The 13,181-nt window shown below is 42.7% G+C and overlaps 1 pseudogene; it reads left to right on the top strand.

The window, feature by feature from the left end:
• Positions 1 to 11,712: 11,712 nt before the first annotated feature.
• LOC133763739 (large ribosomal subunit protein uL13-like) lies at positions 11,713 to 12,300 on the top strand (annotated as a pseudogene).
• Positions 12,301 to 13,181: the final 881 nt, after the last annotated feature.

The raw sequence follows: 13,181 nt of genomic DNA on the forward strand, positions 1-13,181 counted from the left end.
CTGAAGCTCCATGAGATTGTTAATTTGAACCCTGGCTTGTTGAACTCTGAAGTTGCTATACCTCATGGCTTCAGATCAATGTCCAAAAATCATCTTTTTTTTTTTTTTTTCCTGCCTGGACCACAGAATGGGGTAGAAGCAAGGGAGTATCGGGCCATTACATCAGCCTCATTTGTACCACCTGAACACTCAGGCATCTGCCTTCCCCGAGGCTGAGCTGGGGATTTCCTCACCAGCCTGCACAAGTTTGGGAAGCCTGACTATCCCCCAGCAAGGGTCCTTTTCTCCCCCACACTACGTCACAACCTCACAACCACTTCTTCCTTTGCATTTCCCATTGTCTTTGAACCTCTCTTAGGAAACTTAGCCCTTTGCTTTACATAAAATAAATAAACAAAAGCCCTGTTTGATTACCTATCTTTTTTTCCCCCTAACCCTTCAGTCTTTGGAATACCACCTGTCCTCCAAGGTTTGAACCAAAGCCCTGTCCCCAGCTTCAGCTGTTAACTACTCTTTCCTCTGAACATACACACGCTCTCATTCCCACTTCTTAAGTCAATTTCAATCCACCAAAACAGCTGCAAACCTGTAATGTTTTTTTTTTCCTATAATTCAACTCCCCTTCAAGATCCAGCTTATCTCAGTTGGTCCTCAGCAGCCTCTCTCTGCTGGGTCACTGACAGGCTATCGCCCCTCCCACACACACACACACACACACATACGCATGGTGTCCACCAGCTGTGAGTCCTCCTTTACTTCTGCGCCATGTTCTTGTCCAGGTGTCTCTTTGATACCCACCTCCTCTTTATCCTGTGGCCTGACTGCCTCCCTGTAACTCTGCCAGAGAAGTGGAGCCCCTGCTGCTCTCAGATCCCACAAACTCACCAGGACTTCTTCGCTGGCCAGCGGTTTTGCCCGGGACAGAAGCTAGAACCTCCACCTTTCAGTCATCATCGTCTCTGCTCACGTAGCTTTTCCCTCCATTTTTCACCACTCCCGAAATCAAGAAAATCACCTGCAGTTGGGAGTGCTGGAGAGGAAGGGCCCTTCTCCCCTCCCTCCCCCCGCCAAAAAAAAAAAACAAAAAACATCCAGTATGTGATTATCAGCAGAGTTCTCTCCTTTCCCCAGAGGGCACCAGGATTCAAAAAGCAAAGACAATTCTTTTGTTAAAGAAATGAACACCCAAGGAATGGCCTCCTTGATTAATGAGGATAAGAAAAAAGGAAACAAGTGAACAGGCAATAGAAAGCAAAAGCATTGAGTAATATCTTTAAATGTCTCACTATCCTTCATTGTTGGCACTTAGCTCAGAGCAGCATGGCCATTTACTCTTGGGTCTCCCTCTGCCATGAGAAGCAGGCACTCTGTCCTTTCCAGCATTGCTTGTTTAGGGACGCAATGCAGAGTGGTAAACAGAACTATGGACTGTAGTTGGGAGACCTTGCTTATATTTCCTGCTGTGATACTAATGGGATATGTGATCTTGAGAAAGTAATTATCTCTCTTCCTCTCCCTCTCCCTGCCTCTTAAAAAGAAGTTTACTTATTTTACTTTTTTTTACTTATTTTATTTTTACTTATTTTACTTATTTATCATTTACTTGAAAAAGCAGAGCAAGAGAGGGAGAGGGAGAGAAATCTTCCTTGATGTATTCCTCAAATATCTACAACAGCCAGAGCTAGGCCAGTTCAAAGCCAAGAGCCCGAAACTCCATCTAAGTCTCCAACATGGGTGGCTGGGGCTCAAGGATTTTCCCCATCACCTGCTGCTTCCCAGATTGTATTAGCAGGGAGCTGGATCAGAAGCAGAGCAGTTGGAATTCAAACCAGCACTCCAATACAAGACGTGGGTATCCCCAGTGGCAGTTCAACTTGCTGTGCCAAAATTCTCCATCCTCTCTATTTCTCCAGTGCCTGAGCCATAAAACCATACAACTGTACCAAATCAGTGCATCCTAATCTTTGAGCATTCTCTTATCACCTTCACGACTGTGCCATATCTAATCATAAGCCATATTATTTTTATTAACATTTTGTCTTAAATTGATTCCTTTTTTCTGCTGAATTGAATTTACTTTAAAAGGAAACTTTGTAGCAATTAACAAACCTAAAATGTAAGCAGAAAATGAATTAAATGAAAACAAAATAATGTTATTCAGTCCTACAGGGGTATTTTTGCCTGTCAAATGCTTTTTTCTTTGTTCAAAAGTGAAAATACACATACAAGAGAAATGTTCAAGAAACAGTAACAGTAATATAAATCATTCTTCTTGGTGAACAGGAGAATTGAAATCTGAGCATGAAGTAACTGTCTTCTTAGTGATTGAATGTTATTTAAGAGCTAAGTCAAGGCCGGCGCTGTGGCTTAACAGGCTAATCCTCCGCCTTGCAGCGCCGGCACACCGGGTTCTAGTCCCGGTTGGGGCGCCGGATTCTATCCCGGTTGCCCCTCTTCCAGGCCAGCTCTCTGCTGTGGCCCAGGAAGGCAGTGGAGGATGGCCCAAGTCCTTGGGCCCTGCACCCCATGGGAGACCAGGAGAAGCACCTGGCTCCTGGCTTCAGATCAGCACAATGTGCCTGCCGCAGTGGCCATTGGAGGGTGAACCAATGGCAAAAAGGAAGACCTTTCTCTCTGTCTCTCTCTCTCACTATCCACTCTGCCTGTCCAAAAAAAAAAAAAAGAGCTAAGTCAAGCCATGCTAAGACCTCTCATGCCCCCAGAGTTACAAATCCTGGACTGCAAGGGTTCTCAGACCAGATGATATTTAAGTCTCTATATCTCTAACATTCTGCTTAATCCTGTTCTCTTTGCACACTTGCATTATTTGCACAAATTTGCTTCTTGCCCAGAACTTTCATATTCCATGTTTATTCTCAGCCAAACTGATTTCTTGCAGTTTCAGTGCCTCCTTGAGTGTTTGCAGTGCCAGGGAGGTCCCACTGCTTCCTCCTGAGTCTAATAGCCTTCCCATTTCATCTCCGCGGGGTTTCTGCCCTCCCTCTGTGGGCTGTGCCCACTCCTTTCCATTTCCAGCAGGAGGAGGCCAGCCCCCTGGAGTTCAGTGACTAGATGTGCACCTGACACACCTGGCCATGCTGCGAAAGCCTGTATTTTTCATGTCTCACACTTGTCTGTGTCACTCACACCTATGGTCAGTACTGTGTTGAAAATACACCTGCTCCAGAGCCAAGCCTGCAGAGAAGCGGTGTCAAGTGTGACTAATGCCCCAGCAGGCACTAGACCACAGCTTTCAGGAGCCTGAGATGAACTGGTCTCAATTCTTTCCTTTCCAGGGCTAGTCTGAATTCTGCCCCTTCAGGGAAGCAGGGGAAACTGTCTACTAGGTTGGGATCAGGGGAACAACCCAGCGTATACCCAGTAGCAGCTGTGAGAACACATATAGCACAACTGAGATCAAAGCTATATTTTACCACCTCCAGAAGTTCCACTTTGGCTGCTGCAAACTCATCCTTCTCTGTTCTGAAGAATAGAAAGAGTGAATTCTGCTTCCGGAAGTATGACGATTAGATACTCAGTGGTGCTGTCCCACTACTAATCAACCATATGCTGTATGAAGCATAATGTAACTGGGAAAGCAGAGGAGTGTGGCCCAAAACTTTGGGCCCATACAACCACACAGGAGACCCAGATGAAGTTCCTGGCTTGGCCTGGCCTAGCCCTGGCCGTTGCAGCCCATCTGGGGAGTGAACCAACAGATGGAAGATTTCTTTCTCTCTGTGTCTCTTTCTGTAACTCTGACTTTCCAATAAATAAATCTTTTTAAAATTATTTAAAAACCTACCTAGATGTACGTTACCTGAGGACTGGATAAAGACAAAGTGGAACATATACATGATGGAATACCACTCAGCCATAAAACAACATGAAATCCTGTCTTTTGTAACAAAATGATTATAACAGGAGACCATTATGTTTAGTGAAATAAGCCAGTTCCAAAAAGACAAATCTAGGGGACTCCTTGTGCCTCTGGTCAACCATCACTGAGTAACTGGGACCCAGTCCAGTAGTTCATATGGAATTCAGTGCTGCCAACTGATGCTCAAAAGGTGTTGGAAGGATCATCCTGCCTTTCAGCTGGGAGCACAGACCCTGGATTGACACCTTAACAGCTAGCAGCCTTGTAAGAGAGGCTGTGGAACATGAACCCACAAAGCCATGCCCAGATTCCTGACCACAGAAACTTTGAGGTCACAAATATGTATCGTTTTTACCCAGTATGCTTTGTGATTACCACTCAGTAAAAGATACCCAATACGTTGGACTTTACAACAGAAGTATTATCAGATACGAAGAGAGCCACTACTTATGATAAAGTTTCAGTTCACCAGGATCACATAGCAATGTTAAATGATATGAGTCCAATGTAATAGACTCAAGCTATATAATGAAATTAGAACTTGAAGAAAATGTAGGTTCAATTCAAGGAGATCTGGGTCAAGCACAAGCCAGACCCTACGCTTGATTCTTGCACTAATATTCCAAAGAATCATGTGCAAACTATTTCATTTTCCTGAGCCTGAAATTCCTGCATTTTTGTGACATATTTAATAGTTAACTGCATTAAATATACTTTAAGTCTCCTTTTATTTCTAAGTTTTTGAAGTCTATAAGCATTCACCAACTTAAGTAACCTTTAAATGTTATTACAAGTGCATATGTTTCGGTTTTGCATATCCAACTCTGGCATGGCAACTTCTTTAGCTTTCCTGAACCAGGCTAAGCAAGCACTCTATGCTGCTGGCTAGCACTGTACACTGAATAGCATGCCAATTATGATTGCAGAAATCCAGGAGAGTTTATCCGGAAAAGAATCAAACAAGACCCTTGAGACACATCCCACTCCTCCACCCAAGTATCACATAAAAACTTGGTGCAATCTGCTCCTCCCTCTTTTTCTAATCAATAGGTTAAGTCATCACGTTGAAGAACTCAAGCCCGTTGAGCAGCAAGTGAAAAAAAGTCAAATTTGTGGTAGAGCAACACACCCCAGAGAATTTGCTTTCAGAGGCGAAGTAAAAGAATTCTTTGTAGAAATCTAACGACCAACGGAAATATGATCACTCCAAGCCTGATAGTACCTTGTCGCTCCCAGTAGGTAAGGACATTAAATAATGCAAAAGTCAGGCCGCTAGGTATTGATTTGGCATAAAAAAAAAAGTCTCACTGGTGAAATGATATATTTATGTATAAAATATATATAAAAAGTTTCAACACAAAAAAAGAAATCTACATTCAGAAATATATATAGCTTTTCCCTTCCACTTTATAAATGTAAGCTCTGAGTCTTTGTCTTCAGGCAGAAATTTAGCCATATACTCCGCAGGTAAGTCGTCTACAAATTCTAGCCTGAGGGTAGACTTTTTTACTTTGTGTTTAATGCTGTTTGAAGACGCCTGAGTGGAACTTAGGAAATTCCCAGCATCACAGAAGAGGTTTGTGTTTTTCCATTTAACCCCTAAGTTCTGGCTCCTACTCACAAATGGCTCTACGTGGTGGGCTGCCCCCACCAGCCTGCAGCTGCCTAAGCTGAGCATCCTGTGTGAATCTTTCAGGATACCATTGAGTTTGGCGTAACTTTTTTACCAAGCGCAATAGCAGATGGATCCAGAATCTTGAAATCTCTGTATGAAATCATATCACATTAGCAGCCTAGAAACAGAAGCTGATCTTTGCAGTCAGAGAAAGGAGAGAGCACAGCTTTATAGCACAGCTTCATAGCACAGCTTCTGGTCTCAAGCAAACTTCTTTTCAAATGCTAGCTCAGCTGCTTACTGACTATATAACTTCAGGTAAATTTCTTAGACTTTGGCTCTCTCCGTTGCCCCATCATATGGATTAATGATAGCTCCTGCCCCAGAAATTTCTCTGAATCAATAAACATTGAAATGTATGTAAAGGACCAGCGCTGTGGCATAGCGAGTAAAGCTGCTGCCTGCAGTGCTGGCAACTCATATGGGCGCTGCTTCGAGTCCCGGCTGCTCCACTTCTGATCCAGCTCTCTGCTCTAGCCTGGGAAAGCAGTAGACGATGGCCCAAGTCCTTAGGCCCCTGCACCCACATGGGAGACCTGGAGGAAGCTCCTGGCTCCCAGCTTCAGATAGGCACAGCCATCTGGGGAGTGAACCAGTGGCTAGAAGACCTCTCTCTTGCTCTCTTTCTCTCGCTCTCTCTATATATCTCTCTGCCGCTGCTTCTCTGTAACTCTGCCTCTCAAATAAATAAATCTTTGAAAAAATGTGTATAAAGTGCTTGACACAGAATTTGACACAAAAATTCTGATGACATGTCTAGCTAATAATAACATGATCATCACCAACACTATGAAAAGGATAGCTTCTAACCTACTTAGTTGCCATACTCTGTTATGAATCAAGAAAGACTCATTTGAGTTTTGCTGTGTCAGTACTTCCCAACCAATCATGACCAGTGAATTCAGTGCTGCAGGGACCCAAAAGACCCCCTCATCCTTTTATTCTATAGACAAGTGTCAGAGAGGTCAAGCAAATTGCTCAAGTTCACACAGCAAAGTCATATATAGTCTTACAAACAAGCAGCAGGATTCACATTAACCAAAGCAGACTCAGCGGGGATCCTGCAAAGTTAATTCAAATAACTCACCCCTAAAGTTAATATATTTTTAGGACCGATAACGCTCATGTAATGGGGAGTGCTCGGGAATCCAAATCTACTTGGCATTCTCAGAAGCGTCCTTGGGCTGCTTGAAGATTCGCAGCCTATAGCTTTTGGCAGTCCCCAAAGAGGGAGCTCTTTCCACTAACAAAATACAAAATGCAAAATTAATAAAAAGACCCTTTGAAACTGACAAATGTGCCTCAGGCAAACTATCTGCCCAGCAGCTGGTTAAAATTTAATCAGTTTTTTTTTTTTTAATTTTTTTTCAGGCCTGTACATCTTTTGTATGGATCTCCCCAGTCTGAGTGTGGTCAAAGTTTGTTAAACAAGAAATAATAGCCAAGGCTTTTTAATTCTGCAAATAAGCAATGGATGCTTTAAATAGTTCTGCAACATTCAGGAAACTAATTGCCTGGGTCTCAACAAAGCTGGGCAATTCTTTAATAATTTCTGCTCTTTCTTTTAGAAAACCTAAATTGGCAAGTATGGGTTGTGCAGTGAATTTTAACATTTATCTAGGCTTATGAATTACATTGTGGCTTTTTCTGGGAAGATGATTAAACCTTGGGTAGAGAAAGGAGGGAAAAAGAGAAGAGGGAGGGAAAGAATGAGAATGGATACTGGAATGAATGGACTGGCATAATGACGGGGGTTGATTTTAAAAACTCTGTAAGAACTTACTGAAGTGCCCATGGCTGTCACTCCCCCTAGGACACTGCAGACCAGAGGATTCTTAACTCTTGGCCAATTGGGTGTTTCCAGTCAGGAGAACCAGACTAAAGGGTCTGGCCCTAAGTTGATTGGTTTTGCTGTCTCTCCTCCCAGAGACATAATACAATTACAAACCACAGTGAAGCCCAGATAAAAACTCTCTAAGATGGAGACCATCCATCAAGAAGTCAACTAGACAAGTCCACAGATACTGGCAAACCATAGCACAACCACATAACTTCTCCTGTTTCAAATGTGGTTAGTCATGAGGAGTGTGGCGTTAGGAAGAGTGGGAAGTTAGAGTCGATGGAAACGAGAGCAGTTCTTTTTGCACTGCGGCCTTGCAAGTGACAAAGGAACTTGAGTAGAAAGCACCAGGGGGCCAGCAGTGTGGCACAGTGGGTTAAGCTGCCATCTGCAGCACAAGCATCCCATATGGGCACCAGTTTGAGTCCTGGCTGCTCCACTTCTGATCCAGCTCCCTGCTAATGTGCCTGGGAAAGCAGCAGACGATGGCCCAAGTGCTTGGACCCCTGTACCCATGTGGGAGACCTGGAAAAAGCTCCTGGCTTCAGCCTGGCCCAGCCCTGGCCACTGAGATCACTTGGGGAATGAACTGGCAGATGGAAAATCTCTGTCGCTCCCTCTTCATAACTCTTTCAAATGAATAAATTAATCTTAGAAAAAAAAAGCACACACTAAGGCCTGGTATCTTAGGGTGAGCCAGGTGTGTGTGTTTGGGGGTGGGGTGGAGCTGTACAGAAGTGAGACATGGAGACAGGTTAGAAAGGCCCTCTAGGTGCTGCTGCGGGCTGTGTTGCGGAGAAAGGCATAGAGAGAGTGCTGAAGGGAAGGCACATTTCCCTCTCAATTATAGCAATAATAAAGTTCATCAATGCTTCCTCCTAGCAGAAGAGTGCAAGTCACTGGTTCCCACGCAGCCTCGACTGAGATAAAGCATGACAACTGTCCTAACCATGACAGGACTGGTATCCATAATGTTTGCCTCTCAACACTGGGGGAAGCAGCTTACTGGAGACAGATGGCTGCTGGCTTGAGTCGGGTCTATACCTCAATCTCAGTCCTCTACATGCCAACTGACCTTGTCTCTTTAAGCCCAGTTTCCTTGTTGTGAATTGAATTATTTGACTGACTGGGTTATTGGGAGAGAATATGCATAATGTCTAACCTATTAAGGAGAGTTTCTTATACATACTATTACCTAAGCACTAACCACACACCCAGGAGCTCAGGCAATTACTGTCTTCCTGTCAAGTTTTGAGTCCTGTAAACTTACTTACTTCTTTGCCAAATTGTTGGCTCCCGCTCCATTCCAGTTCTGGCTCCACTTGGCTCTTGTGCTCACTGGAAAGTCCAGTACTTCATTCCTGGCTCCACAGTATGATTTTGCCCTTTGCTCCTGAGGCTTTATTTAACAAAACTCTGGAAAATAGTAAAATAACAGTAACAAAAATAATTTGTGACCCTTACTCAGCACTTCATATGCCAGAAACTGTTCTAAAAACTTTACATATTAAGTCTCAAATAAGCACATAAGCTACATACTATTTTTTTAACTTTTATTTAATAAATATAAATTTCAAAAGTACAGCTTTTGGATTATAGTGGCTTTTTCCCCCCATAACCTCCTCCCCACCCACAACCATCCCATTTCCCGCTCCCTCTCCCATCCCACTTACATCAAGATTCATTTTCAATTATCTTTATATACAGAAGATCAATTTAGCAGATACTAAGTAACGATTTCAACAGTTTGCACCCACACAGAAACACAAAGTATAAAGTACTGTTTGAGTACTAGTTATACCATTAAATCACATAGTACAACACATTAAGGACAAAGATCCTACATGGGGAGTAAGTGCACAGTGACTCCTGTTGTGGATTTAACAATTGACACTCCTATTTATGGCATCAGTAATCACCCGAGGCTCTTGTCATGAGTTGCCAAGGCTATGGAAGCCTTTTGAGTTTGTCAACTTTGATCATATTTAGACAAGCCAATAGTCAAAGTGGAAGTTCTCTCCTCCCTTCAGAGAAAGGTACCTCCTTCTTTGATGGCCCGTTCTTTCCACTGGGATTTCACTCACAGAGATCTTTCATTTAGGTCATTTATTTTTATTTATTTATTTATTTATTTATTTATTTATTTTTTGCCAGAGTGTCTTGGCTTTCCATGCCTGAAATACTCTCCTGGGCTTTTTTAGCTGGATCCGAATGCCTTAAGGGCTGATTTTGAGGTCAGAGTGCTGTTTAGGACATCTGCCATTCTATGAGTCTGCTGTGATTCCTGCTTCCCATGTTGGATCATTCTCTCCTTTTTTATTCTATCAGTTAGTATTAGCAGACACTAGTCTTGTTTGTGTGATCCCTTTGACTCTTAATCCTATCATTATGATCAATTATAAACTGAAACTGATCACTTTGACTAGTGAGATGGCATTGGTACATGCCACCTTGATGGGACTGAATTGGAATCCCCTGGCACATTTTTAACTCTACCATTAGAGGTAAGTCCGAGTGAGCATGTGCCGAACTGCTACAAACTATTTTATCTCTATTCTGCTAATGAAGAAACTGATTAACTAATAGGTGAAGTAACTTGTCTAGGGTCACACAGCTAAGTCAGGATTTGAACTCAGTCAATTGAGCTCCAAAAGTTATTTTTTAAGATTGATCTATCTATCTATCTATCTATCTATCTGAAAGGCAGAGACACAGGGAGGGTGAAAACCAGAGAGAAAGATATCTCTCAACAACATTCATTTCCTCAAATGTCAGCAATAGCTGGGGTTGTAACAGGCTAAAGACAAGAGTTAGGAATTCTATCCGGGTCTCCCAGATAGATGTCAGGACCCAGATACTTGGGTCATCGTTTGCTGCCTCCTACATGGATTAGTAGGAAGCCAGATTGGAAGCACAGAGTAGCCAGGACTCAAACCAGGCATTCCAGTACAGAACACAGATATCTCAGAGAGTGTCCTAACCCACTGCACCACAGTGTCTACTGCCCCAGATTTTTTTAAAGCTGAAATTTGAAGAGTCGAAATTAAAGTCAGGCTACAGTGGTTAGAAAAGTAGCATTGGTGGAGATCTTAGCATGTGCTATCCACTAAATTAAATGCTTAATATGCTTTATGTATTTAATTCCTCAATATGACCTGTGCAGTTGGTGATATTATTTATTTCATTTTCAGAAATGGAAGCTGAGGTATGTTTGGTGATTTATCCCAAATCCATCTGACTCAGACTTGCTATGGCACTTCCTACAAATGCACACTTCATCTAAGTTGTCCTCAAGGGAAGTGCTAATACATTAACTCTGAGAAACTGAGTGGACATTTATATTCAAAGCCCTTCATCCCAACTTTTAACTCCCAGACTAGCTGAGAAAACTAAAAATATCCAACAAGTCAGCTTTTTGGCTTCCGAGATTCTTTTTTATGACCCTATTCCCTTGACTGTAATCCTGCATGCCCTCAAGCATGCCTACGTTTCTATCTTTTTTGCCATCCATGTTGGACATTGACTCTGGCCCTAATAGGAATTATAAGAAATATTTACAACTTAATTTTAATAAATTAAATATTTCACAAAACTTTGTTTAAAATATTCTACTTCTATATTTATTCTTCTTAAAATTTTTATTAATATGGAGCACAGATTTTATGTATTTCATAGGTACAGTTCTAAGATGGTAAGTGTACTCCCCTTTCCCTCCTCCTCCCTCAATCCTCCTCTTTCCTTCCTTTCTGTTTCTTTAATTTTTGCAAAGACAAAATTTCAATTCCCTTTATAATTACAGGCTTAATTCACTACTAATCATAATATTCAACAAGTAAAATTAGGAAGACTACAGTTCCATAGGAGTATAAATTAGGGCTGCTAATAAGGGCTGCTTTATGGATGCTGATTCTACATCATCAAGTATATGAAAACTCAAGCAGTTGTATTTTGTGTTAGAGAACATTCCCTTTATCTTTAAACACTGGTCTTCTATAGAACGCCCATTACTTTCCCTGCCCACCTCTCTTCTAATAATAATTTATAATCTCTTAGTAGAAATGATACCTTCCCTCGGGCTCTATCCATAGAATTTGGATGGCAATCAGCATGAGAAGTCCTGTGTCCTAAGAGTATCAGATGATGTATTCTAAGCCTTCAGCTACTGTCACTGACTTAGATACATGCTCCAATTCACATTCATGAACGTCCAGCGTAGAATTAAAAAACACAATCTCCAGTAGTTTACTTAACATCTGTACTTGAGTATCCCATAGACTTCTTAAACTTAATCCTGCTGTTTCCCAAGCGGCTGCCGAAATGGAGGAGGGGCAGGTCCCGGGGCTGGATGACCGAAGCCATCTCTTGGGCCACCTGGAGGTCGTTGTGGCCAAGCCGGGGCTGCTGGGCCGGAAGGCGGTGGTGCACCGCGAGGGCATCGACATTTCTTGCAATTTATACTTAAGTTCCTGGTCTTCCCTCACAAGGGGACAAACACCAGCCCCTTCCGGGGCTCCTACCACTTTCCGGCCCGCCACCGCACATTCGGGAGAACTGTGTGAAGCACGCTGTCCGGTCAGACTCAGCGCGGCTGCCAGGCCGCCCTGGACTGCCTCAAGGGGTCCGAGGGGACAAGGAAACGCGGATGCGGATGGCGGTTCCCGCGGCCCTCAACGTCCTGCGGCTGACCCCTAAGAGAAAGTTTGCCTACCTGGGGCGCCTGGCTCATGAAGATGGCGGGAAGCACCCGGAAGTGACGGCCGCGCTGGAAGGAAACAGGAGGGCCAAGGTCCATTTCGGGAAGAAAATGCAGCTCATGAGGCTACGAAACGGGCAGAAAAGAACGTGGAGAAGAAAATCAATTAGCTCACAGAAGTCCTCAAGACCCATGCACTCCTCCTGGTCTGAGCCCAAAAAAACTTTATTCAAAAAAAAAAAAAAAAAAAAAAGATTTAATCCTGTACTCGGGTATCCAGTAACCATTTTAAACTTAATCCTGGGAGCTGGCACTGTGGTGAAGCGGGCAAAGCCATGTTCTGCAGCACTGGCATCCCATATGGGCGCGATTTGAGTCCTGGCCGCTTCACTTCTGGTCCTGCTCTCTGCTATGGCCTAGGAAAATAGTAGAAGATGGTCCAAGTCCTTGGGCCTCCGCGCTCGCATGGGAGACCCAGAAGAAGCTCCTGGCCCCTGGCTTCGGATCAGCACAGCTCCAGCTGTCAATCAACGGATGTGAAGACCTCTCTCTTTCTCTGCCTCTGCCTCTGCCTCTTTGTAACTCTGCCTTTCAAATACATAAATAAATCTTTCTTAAAAAAAGGCTTTTCACCTAATCTTTTAAAATATAGTTATTTACTGTCATTTCTCTTTTTAATTCCCCCAATGGCTTCCATTACTTTGGAATAACGTTTTGCAAGCTTTGTGGGCCATTATTTTAGAACCATTGTTCTGAATCATTTTTGTAAAATCATATCCTTGAATTTATTTTACCTCATCTGAAGCTTTTAAGATTTAGTAGTTTATTTCATCATTTTTATATTATAATAAAATATATTTAATTTTAGTTACTCTTGTCACTTTATTTTATTTTTTTATTTCTGACACTTCCCAGCTGATTTCTCCTGTCTTTTCTGATTCTTTTAACCTTCCTTCTTCTCACCTTTTCCCTTTTTACTTTGTTTGTCATTTGGTTTGCTTGTGTTCTTATTTCCTCCAGGACATTTGATTTGGTGACTCTATGATTTCTTTATTCTATTAGTGGCTATCTGTGTAAGTTTATATTACATATT

The sequence above is a fragment of the Lepus europaeus genome, chromosome 7, assembly GCF_033115175.1.
Source record: "Lepus europaeus isolate LE1 chromosome 7, mLepTim1.pri, whole genome shotgun sequence".
Taxonomy (NCBI): domain Eukaryota; kingdom Metazoa; phylum Chordata; class Mammalia; order Lagomorpha; family Leporidae; genus Lepus; species Lepus europaeus.